A 13070-nucleotide genomic window follows, 5' to 3' on the forward strand; every position below is an offset into this window, starting at 1 on the left:
TGGTGTATTTAATAACGTACAACGCTTATGAGAGGCCGAATGTGTGAACAAGAAAAAGGATTTATCCTGTCGCTGAGATTATCTGGACGTTTCAAATTGTATGAATTTTGATCTGAAGAGGTGCAACATAAAACTCATGTTCACGACCTGTAACCCGACGGCGCCTTGCAACAGCTTGAGAAAACAGACAACAGACGTCCTGGAGAGCACCACCTGGCCAACAGCACCAATCCGTGTGTGTGTGTGTGTGTATGTGTGTGTGGCTGAGGTACATGGATGTTGAAACCGTGTTGAAGGTTCCCAAAGTAGGTCAACAGCTGGTTTTACTTTGAAGAAAACGTGAAGACCTTCATCAGCGTCCATCAGTGTGCACAGTGCAGCAATACTTCATTCAGACGGAGCACAACACAGACTAGTTATCAGCCGCGAAGCTGATTTTGTTTTCACCTTGTGAGTGTGAGTCTGTGTGTGTGTGTCATAGCAACAGAAATGTGGTCCTACTGTATTGTGGGGAACCACAGAGGCAGGTTTGAGTACTTTGCCAGGTGTTCTTATGGCCGTCTGACTGTCTGTGTTTCTACCTCTGCTGTTCCTTTAAAAGACTAAAAATAAATGACTAAAATAACTGCGGTGGGCTGCAACTAACAGTTATTTTCATTATGGATTCATCTTCCTATTATTTTTATGAATTTATAATTAATCATCAATTCATCAAATAATAGTTTAATTAATGTTTTTAAAAAAAATGGCAAATTGTAATGTTTAAAAGCTAAAAACAAAAATAGTTGCTGATTAACTCGAGACTAATCAGCTCATTTTAAACAGCACTGAAACTTTGTTGATGTCTGCAGAAATGCTGCAGTCGAGTAAAGAATGGCTTCCCTTGTCAGCTGCAGCTTCTCAACAGCACATGAAGGAGAACAAACGGCAACGACGTCAGGCCTCATTCGTTTCTAATCATTCCCGAGTCACATTTAAGCTGCGCTGGTGTTCAAAACATATTCTGCTCTCTGATTAATTAGAGGACACGTGCAGCACGTGCGGCGCACTCAGCAGGGATGAGAAGCACCTTTTGGCTCTGCTTCCAACCGGTTTTTTTTTTTATCTCTCCATCACACTCTCTCTCTCTCTGTCTGTCTCTCACACACACACACACACACACACACACACACACACACACACACACACACACACACACACACACACACACACACACACACACACACACACACACACACACACACACACACACACACACACACACACACACACACACACACACACACACTCTCTCTCTGAGTTCCTGTGTAGGACGGCTGTGCCATCAGAGTCTGCCTCTATCTCCTCATCTCCCTCTGTGCAGATGAGCTAATGGACATAATGGAGTTCAGTCGGAGCACAGTGAGTGGGTGAGTGGCTGTACGGCAGAGGTCTGCACTGTGTGTGTCCAAGCTATGATAACAGCAATCAAAAAGGTTTGCTAGTCTTTAGATGGCATCCCTTGAATAGTACAGGACCAATTAGCTTGTGTGTGCGTGTCAGTTAGACTGGACCCAGTGATTCTATTAGTCCCGTGAACAGATGTTGTCCAGACCCAGCGGGACAGGAAATGGCTTGAGCCTCACAGGAGTGGAGGCAACCTTTTATAACCCCCCCTGCTGCTGCTACGTCCCTCCTGTGGGCTGGTGTTTACACGGCAGGTCTTAATGTGGAGCGGTCCACCTGTTTATCCACTCCTAAAAACGCCATGTCCGATTACACGCTAAACGACGACGAAGCCCTGACGTGTGAGCCAAAACACAAGCAGGACAGAGAAAATGACGGAAGGGAGGCGGGATACACATTATTGACCTGAATGTAATGACCGAACGGACCTAGTTCAGGTTCCACTCTGCTGCTACTTACACATAAAGGTCAGTTTATCGGCCACGTGCAGATGTCATGTCATACTTTTTAACAAGATAGTTGCGTATATTTGAGATAAAACCAAGAAAGACAAAAAATACTGTTCCACACTATATGTCTTCAGACACGTTCTGAGGGGATCTTTAAGGCCGGGGCTCCGGAACAATGGAGGCGCTGGTGCTGTATGTGTGGGAGAAATTATATTTAAAAAATAATTCGAAAAATGATATATGATGTAAATAAAGAAAAACATAAACTGAAAGCTACAAGCAAAAAGAAAATAGTGAGGTTGATCCAGTGAGATCAGGCTCTTTAGAGCCTCCTCTTCTCCATCCCTCTCAGCAGCCTCTTAACCTTTCCCTCATTACCCGTCTCCCCCCCCTCCCCCTCAGTTCAACTCTGTATGAAACACGCAAAAGAGTAAATAGAACTAGAGGAGAAAAAAAGAACCGTGTTTAAGTACTTTACGCTTGTATCATTCATCTGCCCACACAGAGCTCTGTAATGTGAAATTGTGCTCGTCTGACAGCTTTTTGCATTGTACTGGGTGTGTGTGTGTGTGTGTGTGTGTGTGTCTGTGTGTGTGTGTGTGTGTGTGTGTGTGTGTGTGTGTGTGTTGCAGCTGCTTTTATCTGAGGCCTGAGGGAGGATGATCATCCTAAAGCCACCCTGCAAAAATACCCCAAGAGGGATCATAAGCTAATGCCCAGTATAAAAACACATATAACGCACGCACACGCACACGCACACGCACACGCACACACACACACACACACACACACACACACACACACACACACAAAGAGGCTGCTTGTACTAAACAAACTAAACCGGCACAAAGAGAGCCGTGATGAAATTATCCCCAGCGACGGCGAGGAGCAGAACACAAAAGCCTGAAGCAAGCTCCCCGATGGAATACAGGCATGGGTAATGTGCTTTACGGGAGTGAGGGAGAGGCCGAAGGGCTGGGAGGGTAATGTGATTACAGAGATGGAGGGAGAGAGGGGCGGGTGAGCGGAGGTAAAGAGATGCAGGTTAAAAGGTGACAGTTCAGGCATGACATGTAAAGGCGCGATGTCACAGCGAGGACTGCCGACGCTTAAACCGCTTTCATCAAACGCAAACAGGCCGGAACAACATTGGTCATCAGCAGCCTGGGACGACGGTGTCACCGCACTACATCCAGATCGTGTTGCATTAGTAACAGGCGGTATGACAACGTGATGAACACAGTATTATGTTCGTTCACAATCAAAAGGACGGAGCCACGAGGCCGGTGACTAGAAAGAGATGCTAATCAGTAGAGGTGGGAACGCCCGTTGCACTCGTTCACGAGAAAGTTGATGTATTTTTTACGAGACGACGCATGGTGAAGTTAGACTCAGAGAAAACTAAAACTGCACCAACATATGGGGTCAGATCAGTCTCAATAATTGCAAATGCACACAGAAAGACTCACAAATGCAAACGGAACAATTCACAAATATATTCGATTTATAAATGCACGCAGAATTCCGCGGCAGTTCAGCCTTTGAAGGTCCTTGAAGGTATGACTGTTGGTAGTTGTATGGATGGATAAATGTGTGTGTGCAGCTGTCAGCAGGCGTCAGGAGGAAAGAGAGCGGACGGGAGAGATGACGAACTAACGACGCGGTGAGGTGGCGCTGAGCCTCCCAAACGCGTCCCTGCAGGACCCCCAACATCTCCGCAGTATTTGCTCTGAGGATGATATCGTCTAGGAGGACGAAACACACTTCCTTTGCAGTACTTTCCCACCCAGTGAACCCATTATGTAGTGATCCATACTCATGGAACAAAGACAATCCATACACTAAATTGGGTCTTAGCACACACTAATAAGTCTATTCCCCGTGTGTTGTTGGCAGTGTGTGGCCTGTATTTGGTCTGAAGTCTCTGCTAGAAACATTACCCGCAGGTTGCTTCTTTTTTTTTTTTTTTTGAACTTCACTTATTACATACGAGTTAATTAAACTTTGGTCTGCTTAAAAGCAGGAAACACTACAGTAAATGTTCGCTTGGCTTGCAGAAGTGAGTGAGTTTGATGAAACACATGCTTTAGACAAGCATGGAAAGACATAACAGAAACAAGTGTTCATTTCATTTTAAAGTAAATCATTTTTAAACTATATCATACAATTAAACTAGGGAGAGGATTGGATATTATGTTGATATTTTTCCTGTTTTAATTACAAATGAAACACTGGTTTGGGGGGATGATACTCGCATTTACCAACAGACACAAACACATTCAGCAGCATTTATCCAAGAAACAGGCCTTCAGGACTCGCCGGCATCATGAGAATAGATGCTCCTCTGAATGTGTGAATAACAGTGTGTGTAAATGTCTGTGTGTATCCAATCTATATGTTCAGTACACGTGTGTGTGTGTGTGTGTGTGTTATGTATTTAGCTGTCCCACCCCGGGGTCGACAATAATGACATGTTTTAGTCGAGCTACAAACATGCAATTAACAGGAGGATGCAAGGGAGCCGAGCTCCACCGGAGGCAATTAGAGCTGCAGCAGCAGCCGGCAGCCATAATTCATTATCAACACTGTGAATATTGATGAGGAAACAGTGACAACAAAGAGAATCCACAATGACAAATGCAGGGCAGGAAGAAAAAAGAAGAACACACTGATATTTAGTCTTTACATTGCACAAAGAAAACAAAGTGATTCCGGTGACTTTCTTCTTTTTCATAACGCAATTATAACAGCAACACTTTGGAAACTGCTGCAAATGAATTGGAGTCGCTTGTGCGGGAGACGTTACCAATTGCAAAGTGTCTCCTGGACAGAGCTGACCTTTAAGTAATGGAGAGCCGGGGAAACCAAAATGAAGGAATCTTTCATATTAGCTGTGTGCCACCATCCATTTTCACACAACCTGCCCTGTCAGAATATAAACGCATCCACAGTAGAGATGCGGCCAGCTGTCACACAGCAGTTGATGGTGAAACACAATGTCCGTCTTGGCAAGTGGCGGGCTAGTCTGGCTGTTTCTGGTGCCAGCATGATAACCACCAGAGAGGCTGTTGGCAGTCAGCTAGCCAGAGCCTGTGAGTAGTCACTGCATCGGTTCACAGGAAGACGTGTGAACCTGTCAGTGGTGCAGAACAGAGCAACAGCTAAACATCCGCGTTAATCCCGACCGCCGTGATGATGTGGTGAAAACGGAATAATCTAGAAGTGTAGAAAACGCCGTTGTCCACATTTGTCAGGCCTGCTAATGATCCCCATCGCTATATAATTCACTGTACGTCTTTATAATAAACTAAACGGGGACAAACAAAACCCCCGTCCTGTCCGTCAGCAGCAACATGACGGACAACAGTCATGTTGGAGATTCACAAGAGAGTGAAAAGTGGTGCTGGGGAGGGAGGGAGGGAGGGAGATGGCCTTTAAGAGCAACCTAAAGCTGCTGTAAGTGAATGAGCTAATCGTCTGGTGGCGTCCTGAGGACACAGGCAGCGTCCTAATGAAAGCTCTGCTGCTGCTTAACGGCCGCCGGGAGAGACTCTCCACCACAGAGCGAGGCCCACTGGGACCAGTCAGGCTCTAATAGAGGGGTGTCTGTCTTTTACTGTGCGTGTGTGTGTGTGTGTGGTGAAGGGGCACAAGGGTGAGTGTGTTTGTGTCCTAGAATAACACACTTTACTATCGGAGAGCGTTATAATTCACCTGGGCCACACACCGACACATTAACCCAACTAATCTCCATTACTGGGTAAGAAAAGTGTGTGTGTGTGTGTGTGTGTGTGTATCATCAGGGGGATGACATCCATTTGGGTTGGCTTTTAATCTTCCAAATGAGCAGATATAACTCTCCCCACACTAACGCCACTAACAGCCAATTATCGTGTGTGTTCACTTGGTAAGAATGTGTGTCCGTGTGGTGGTTGTTTGTGTGTGTGTGTGCGTGTGTGTGTGTGTGAGAGAGAAGGAAGAGGACAGTCATTACAGAGTGGCTACATTGTGTGTTTTCAATCATTAACATGACGGAGGAGAAAGTGGGCAGAGATAAGTGGAGCTGGGAGCCATCAGCTCTAAAGCTTTTAGGTGACATTATTCGGGGATAAACACAGAATTAAAGACAGTTTTAATGTCTTCAATCATTACATACCTCAACTAAATCTCACTGAGTGTAGGGAATACTCTTGTCTAATAAATTTAAATATTATTGTATTTTTTTAGTCCATTCAGACCAATGGTATGTTTGTCTCCCAGAGAACTAACATTATTGTTGTTATCAATACATGCTTCTTTTCTCTTTATTCACTGTATAGCCAGTGTCAGGGTAAAATGACTGTTGTATTTCCTAGAAGTAAATACAGTACAGCAATCCTAAAATATCAATCAGATTCTAGAGTAATAAGGTGTGAAGTGCTGCTTTTTCTCTTAACATGAGCTTTTAAGGTTTCTGGATTATTAATCAACAATACATTAGTGAGGTTGGCAATGGGTCTACAGATTAATCAATAATGAAAAATCAATCTGTCAATCATCATCTGGTCTGCAGCTCAACTCAGCTAACATGAATAATTGAAAGGATTTACAGAAAATCCCTGGTGGTCATGGAGCAGCAGCTTCCACCTCCTCCATCCATCTCTGCATCTATTGTTTCTCCACAGCTGCACTCTTCACTCATCAGATCGCTGCTCGCACACTTCCTGTGACACCGCAGGACCGTGCAGCTGTGGGGTCTGCCGGACGGACAAAATGATATCTACTAGTGTACAATTATCCAGGCAGCGTGTTGGGGCTCGTCCCCTCCACACACACAACCTGCTAATTAGTTTCAGCTATACGAAGAGCATCACACGCACACAGAGCTGAAAGGAGCTAATCTGTCCTCATCAGCTTGTCTGAGCTCCAGTAGCCCGACACGTCCTCCAGCGACATGCTAAAGCCGCTATCAGCGCCGGCAGAGACAACAAGCTAATCCTAATTGGAATTTACACATCCAACTGAAATCTGCAACGCCTCACTGGAAGGGCTTTATCTGCTGATAGTACAGGGAGGGAGTGGCAGGGTGGAGAGATGGATGGAGAGAGTGTGTGAGTGCGGCAGGTGGATTTGAAACAAGCCTTCGTACAATAATTAAAACAAAGAGCTGCCTGGTGTCTGTTTCAACATGCTGAGCCGAACTGATCCGCACTGGGAATGTGTGTGTTCAGCATCCGGAGTGTACAACAATCATCCGGTCTAATATCGCTGTTGTTTGGTGTGGGGTTGTTTTCTGTAGTCCTTGAAAGCTTCACTCTAAGACACAACACTTGTGGAAGTCACCATCTCTCTCTGCATGCGTTTGTGTTTCACATAGAACCGTTCATTCGACTCTGTTGTACAGACCTGTCAACTTCAAACAATCGATTCGTCGTCAAAATGGTTTGAGTGTTAGTTGACTAAGAATGTCTTTGGTCGAGGACAGCCCTAATCACCCGTTTAAACATCCGCACCAGAGTTACCTGCTGGGGGAATCTCAGGGAGCTGCAGGTCTCCTTTCATCTATCCTGGCAGACCGCCTGGTGCAAGAGTTGCTTCATGGTAATTTGATTTTACACATTAATAAGTGAGGGCCTGATGGTACGCACTATAAGGCCCTTATAGGAGGTCCCCTTGGGGGTCCGGGCCCTCCGGGGGCTGCAGCTCAATTGACTCAGTTAATAATCCGGCCCTTAATGTGCTCACGCAGTTTTTCTGATCGCTCCTAATGCTGCCAGACCAGACTCTTTGTGTCAATGTCGCTGTGTCAGCAAAGTAGTTGGTGAGTAAAATGTTGGAAACACGAGAGGTCGCCAAGTGTGCAACAATCACGGGAACAGAAAAGCTGCTATTCTGTAGAGAATCTATAAAATGTGAGCAGGTGTAAAATGCCATATGTAATATGGATTTCATACATATTTAAATGAGACAACGTGATGAGGAGCGTTTCTGCCTGCAGGGTCTATGAAGCACTGAACTGTGGACCGCCGTTAACGCTGACTCGGTCCGACGTCCTGATGGGAATCGTTCCTGAGTGACAGAGGTGGGATTTCATCTCCCTCTCCCCCCCCCCCCCCCCCCCACCACCCACCCTTCCGGCAAACACGGCCTAAGATCTGATGCACTTCTGTAGCCTGTTTTTGAAAGAAGCAGAAGTGCTTTTGAAACAGAGGTGACGCTGCCTCGCTGTGATGCGTGACCCAGATTTCGGCGGCGATCTCAGGCGCAGGCTGCTGGAGCGCACCTCTCTCTCTCTCTCTCTCTTTCTGCCTCATACGGATCACACCGGCGACAGGCTACGTGTTCCAATGTATGTCACAGACACAAAGTGATCTATACGTGTGGAGTGAAAGAAGTCATTTTCCATTCCTTTGTGTGTGTGTGTCTCTCTCTCTCTTTTGATCCCTCGCTTTCATTAACAGGAAACCAGATGAGTTTGCTCCGCCTGTCAAGCCTCCTTCATTCAGCCGAAAACTGCTTCAATTTGCACCTTTTCTGCTGCGAACACCCCCCCCCCCCACGCCTGTCTATCCACGAGTCCACTACTGCACCCCCCCCTCCCTCTCCCCCGGTGCTGGATCTAACGAAGACAATACCATCTGTAACGCTCCGGCTGAGAGAAATCACACATATATCAACCCAAAAGTGACACAAAGCAGTCCATGCGATATAAGATGCGACTAACGATACGTCTAGCCTGGCCCCGCATTGTTGCCAGCTGCTTCTGAGAGTCAGAACTTTAGATTCAAACACTTTTAAAAAGCAAAAAGATTCTCTTTTAAGAAGAGGGCGATGAAGAGGGAATACAAAACTGCATGATGAAACACTGAAGTAAGAGCGCGGAGTGGGGAAAAAAGAAGGGATGGAAACTTTGTGTAATGGGATTAAAAAGGAGAGTGAACAGGGTGAAGGAGGAGAAGGAGGGAGATGAATAATTAGAGGCGAGACGAGATTGAGAGGAGTTTGATAGACAGCCGAGAGGAGGGAGGGGATTCCCTGGAGAGAAAAGAGTGGCGAGAGAAGAGTGACATGTGATCCGTCTGAAAGGGGCTGCCCCCCCGCTGTGCTCACAGACAACCCCGCTCAAAGCTCATCCTCATTGTTCAAGCTGATCTGCTTACATCTGCCTCGAAAAATGACGGAGGAGGAGGGGGAGACGTGAAGTGCCCGCCATGGAATGGGGGAGCAAACATCACTCCACACGCGAGAGCGGTCGGCCACTGAGGACCTCGACAATTATCATCGCTTACAAAGCGCTCTGATTTTAGCTCATTTAAAATCAGGGCAGTTCTCCCTCACATCTGGGAGTAAAAATCCAATTAACGCGTTCTGTGGTCGCTCCCGAGCAGTTGTAATCCAGCCGCCTGACGGATATTTGATGCCCGTCTTTGGCCCTCGAGGTGATCCGTTCACATTATCGCCGCTGTGCTGCCGTGCAGAGGAAACCATCTCTGCATGAAAACCTATTTGTGTCAACGGAACTGCTGCGATCAGTGGATTCCCTCACAGTGCCGAAGTATCTCGATGATGTTTGACGTGATGCTGTTCACTAATAGCAACCTGAACCAGGGTGCGACATTCACCATGGCCACATAAGGTCTCTCTGGGGCCAACAACCATCCCCCGTTGGTGGCCCCCACGTTTCATCAGGTCTCTGTGACTCAGTGACAGTGCAGGGTCTGTTTCCTAACTGCATCGTTTTCTATTGTTCTAACTCGCACCGAGCGACTCAGCACGGCACGTGCCTTCGACACGCTGAGAGGTAATCCAAACGCTCCCAATCTCGGATCCTGCAACTATGATGTCAAGATTTTTTTTTAAAAATCAAAGCAGATATTTCAATAGAAATACAATAATTTACATCCCAATCACTCGAATTACGTGTTTTTATGAGAAAAAAAAAGATAAACTGTATATTTTGTTGTATGTGCATTAAGACTGTGAGAGAATAAATAACTTGTTTTTTAATTCAAATAAATAATCACGTCTTCATTCTGTTAATGTTAGTTAAATTGCCTTTTCTGTCCATTCCCTGTGTGAACCATAGACTCCAAACACGCATGTGAGATATTATGGTGCTGTGTACAGTGGCTCTTATCACACACTTGGCGAGGCATAACACCTCAACTTTGAGCTCCAAGAGGCTTAAAGAGCCTGACTTCCTATTACTCAATATGATTTACTTATTGTAGGAAATATTGATACGTGAAGCGTTATTCCGGCTGTAATGAAAGAAGCAAATAGCAATCGCACAGTATTTTGTGTGACTACAACCAGTGTTATAGCAAATGGAAAAGTTAGGAACACCAAAGTAACTGTTGTAAAAAGCAGAGTAGCAAATAGGTTGCTTTTTTCTTGTTGCACTCCATGTCAAATGAATAAATAACTGCTGCCAAACAAATAGACTGCACGGTGCTGTGTTTGTTGTTGTTGAGTACAAAGGGTTAGAGAAGAAATTGGCTGGAGGAAATAGGACTGAGGTGTGTGTGTGTGTGTGTTGTGTGTGTTAGGACGGAGGTGACGTCTAGACATTCAATTTCACACTCTTTGAAGTTTGCTGTCCGCCGGCCAAACGCAGCCGTGTGGACGAGCTCGACATGAGGAGGCAACAATGACGGGAGGAGAGGCCGTTACATTTCCTCCTCCTCTTTTATTTCATGAGCAGAAGAGTTCATTCCCACTGTGATGGCACCAACGCTGCGAGTCGACATCAAAAGCCTGGGTACAGTACGATTATGTTTATTCATTTATATCCCATTGTCATAAGAGATTATTTATCATCTTTGATTCATTAAACATTTTTCTTCTCGTCTAGTTTTCCTCTAGTTGCTTCTTTGAAAAGCAAAAAATAAACCCATTCATTAACATGCGAAAGAACAGTAATTGTTTGGTTCAGAGGACGCACCAAACTGATTGGAAAATGTACTGAACCAGAAGTCCTGTACGTACGAAACAGTTTGGTTAGGAAAATAAGTAGTTACACCCCAAGCTTCATGACAAATATATTTATTTTTAATCCAACCAATGAGCAGACCAGGCGGCAACCCTCCAGCTCTAAAAGACTGAAGCCAATGAGGAAGTGCCTTAAAGCTGCATTCTCCCTACAGGGGGCGACTCCTCTGATTGTATGGAAGTCTATGAGAAAATGACTCTACTTCTCTCTTGATTTATTACCTCAGTAAACATTGTAAACATGAGTTTATGGTCTAAAATCTCTCGTTACAAGTCTTCTTCAACACAGCATGATGTTCATTTAGTATAAACTATGCTCCATTCAGAGTCAAACAGACCATAAAGCGGAGGATGCTTTCCTTGTGATTGACAGGTTACTACAGCTATCAGAGCCGTACACGGAGTCTCTACGTCACTCCTCCGCAGTCCAAATATGGTCACGTTTCCGTTCACTGGTTGCAAAAGAACCAAGATGGCGATGGCCCAAATCCTCTCTCCTCATGGTATCTCAGTGTAGGAATGCACCAATCACACACGGGAGACCTGCACCGGTGATGACACTAATGCGGACCTTTTGAAAGTGACTCGGGGTATCTGCCATGAAGTCACGGTCCACACAGAATACAGTTCCTTTGTCAGTGTCTTTATAAAAACCTTCAGCATTCAGGTTCACAGATGTTACACGTTCACACTATTGCCGATGCTTGATCTCTCAGACCGCTGCAGTGTATTTTCTTACATGACATACAGTGTATTTCTGTACTGACGTGTGAAGGCCCATCTGTCTCTGCGACCAGCTGGCTGAAAGTGCTGATGTGAAGTGCTTCTATGGTTACAGGTCACTCTCTCTCTCTCTGTGTTCACAGGATGAGCTCATATTATGCTCTCAGCGTCGCCGTGGCTACCGGATGAGCTCATGGCTCGTTTCTAATTGGCTAATCCAGTTTGCTGGAGGGAGACTCACACACACACACACACACACACACACACAGAGAGAGAGAGAGAGAGAGCGAGAGAGAGAACAGGAACAGTGTTTGACTTAAACAAAAGAGAAGAAAGAGTAAGAAAGTGATGAAGCACAGAGAGGTTTAGAGAAGGTGAGAGGAGCCTGAGCACAAGAGCCGGTAGATGTGGGACAGAAAAAAAGGAACAACAGAACTCCTGTTCCCCCTCTCCTCCTCGTTCCCCCAACCCATCCATCTCTCTCGCGCTCCTTTTTTTTTCGAGAACAACCAACCAGAAACCCAGCCAACAGCCAAAGTCCAGCTAAGCCCTCTAAGCCGTGTTTAACCTGCTCGTGGGGCTCAATGTGGCCTTAAAGTATCTAACTTGGCATCTAAACAAGCACCGAACCCCCGCGGGGGGTGGTTGGGGGGGGGGGGGGAGGGGGGGGGGGGGGGGGGGGAGGTGCAGCTCTGAAACTTTCAGCTAAAGTTTTGAACTTTTAATTCACCCTTCAGGAGATCAGCCTTCTCCAAAAATTGAGCCGTGGTGGAGGTAGAGTGGTTTTGATGTAACGTTTACATGGCTGGTTGTACTCTTCTGTTTACATGATTCTGACATTGTGCTGCTCTCTGATCGTGTGTTTGTGTCCTCCACATCCACTAAATCTTTTAAATCGGCTTAGACTGGAAGATGAACCCAGTTAGGTTCCTGGACTTCCTGGGTTTTGCATTTCAATTGACTGTATATTCAGGTGGGAGCTGGTAGGATTCCATCATGAGATCAGTGCATTGAATGATGGGAAAACCTTGATCAATGAGAGAACAAAAAGAAAAGGGAGGCAGGGAGAAGGGAGGGGTCCGACTTGACTTCAGGTGTCAGCTGACACTGACTTGGACTGATGAGTGTTGGCCAGTTTAGACACGCTGGACTCATTCTGTTCACTCTCTTACAAGTGACTCAGTGTCCTCCAAGTGTCCGAGTGGAGGAGCCGTCAAAGCTACAGCTAATGCAGGGGGGGCAGTGACGCTATTCGTCAGCATTTCGTGGCACAAGTCTTTGTCGCCATAGAGGGCTCAGTCCAGACCCCAGATCTGCTGCAGCAAGGCCTTTTGTTGACAAGCGGTACAGAGGCTGTTAAAATTACAGCTATCTGACTGACAGCGGAGCAGAAAACGGGTTCAACAATGCCGCATACTTCCACCCATTCTCATTCCCCAACCGCCCATGTACACACTCACACACACACACACACACACACAC

At 45.9% G+C, this 13070-nt stretch overlaps 1 protein-coding gene across 2 annotated transcripts in view; it reads right to left on the bottom strand.

Moving 5' to 3' along the window:
• mast2 (microtubule associated serine/threonine kinase 2) overlaps positions 1 to 13070 on the bottom strand; it is a 133385-nt gene that overhangs the window by 57334 nt on the left and 62981 nt on the right. The gene's annotated exons all lie outside the window — the stretch shown is intronic.

Source organism: Melanostigma gelatinosum (genome assembly GCF_949748355.1).
Source record: "Melanostigma gelatinosum genome assembly, chromosome: 4".
Taxonomy (NCBI): Eukaryota; Metazoa; Chordata; class Actinopteri; order Perciformes; family Zoarcidae; genus Melanostigma; species Melanostigma gelatinosum.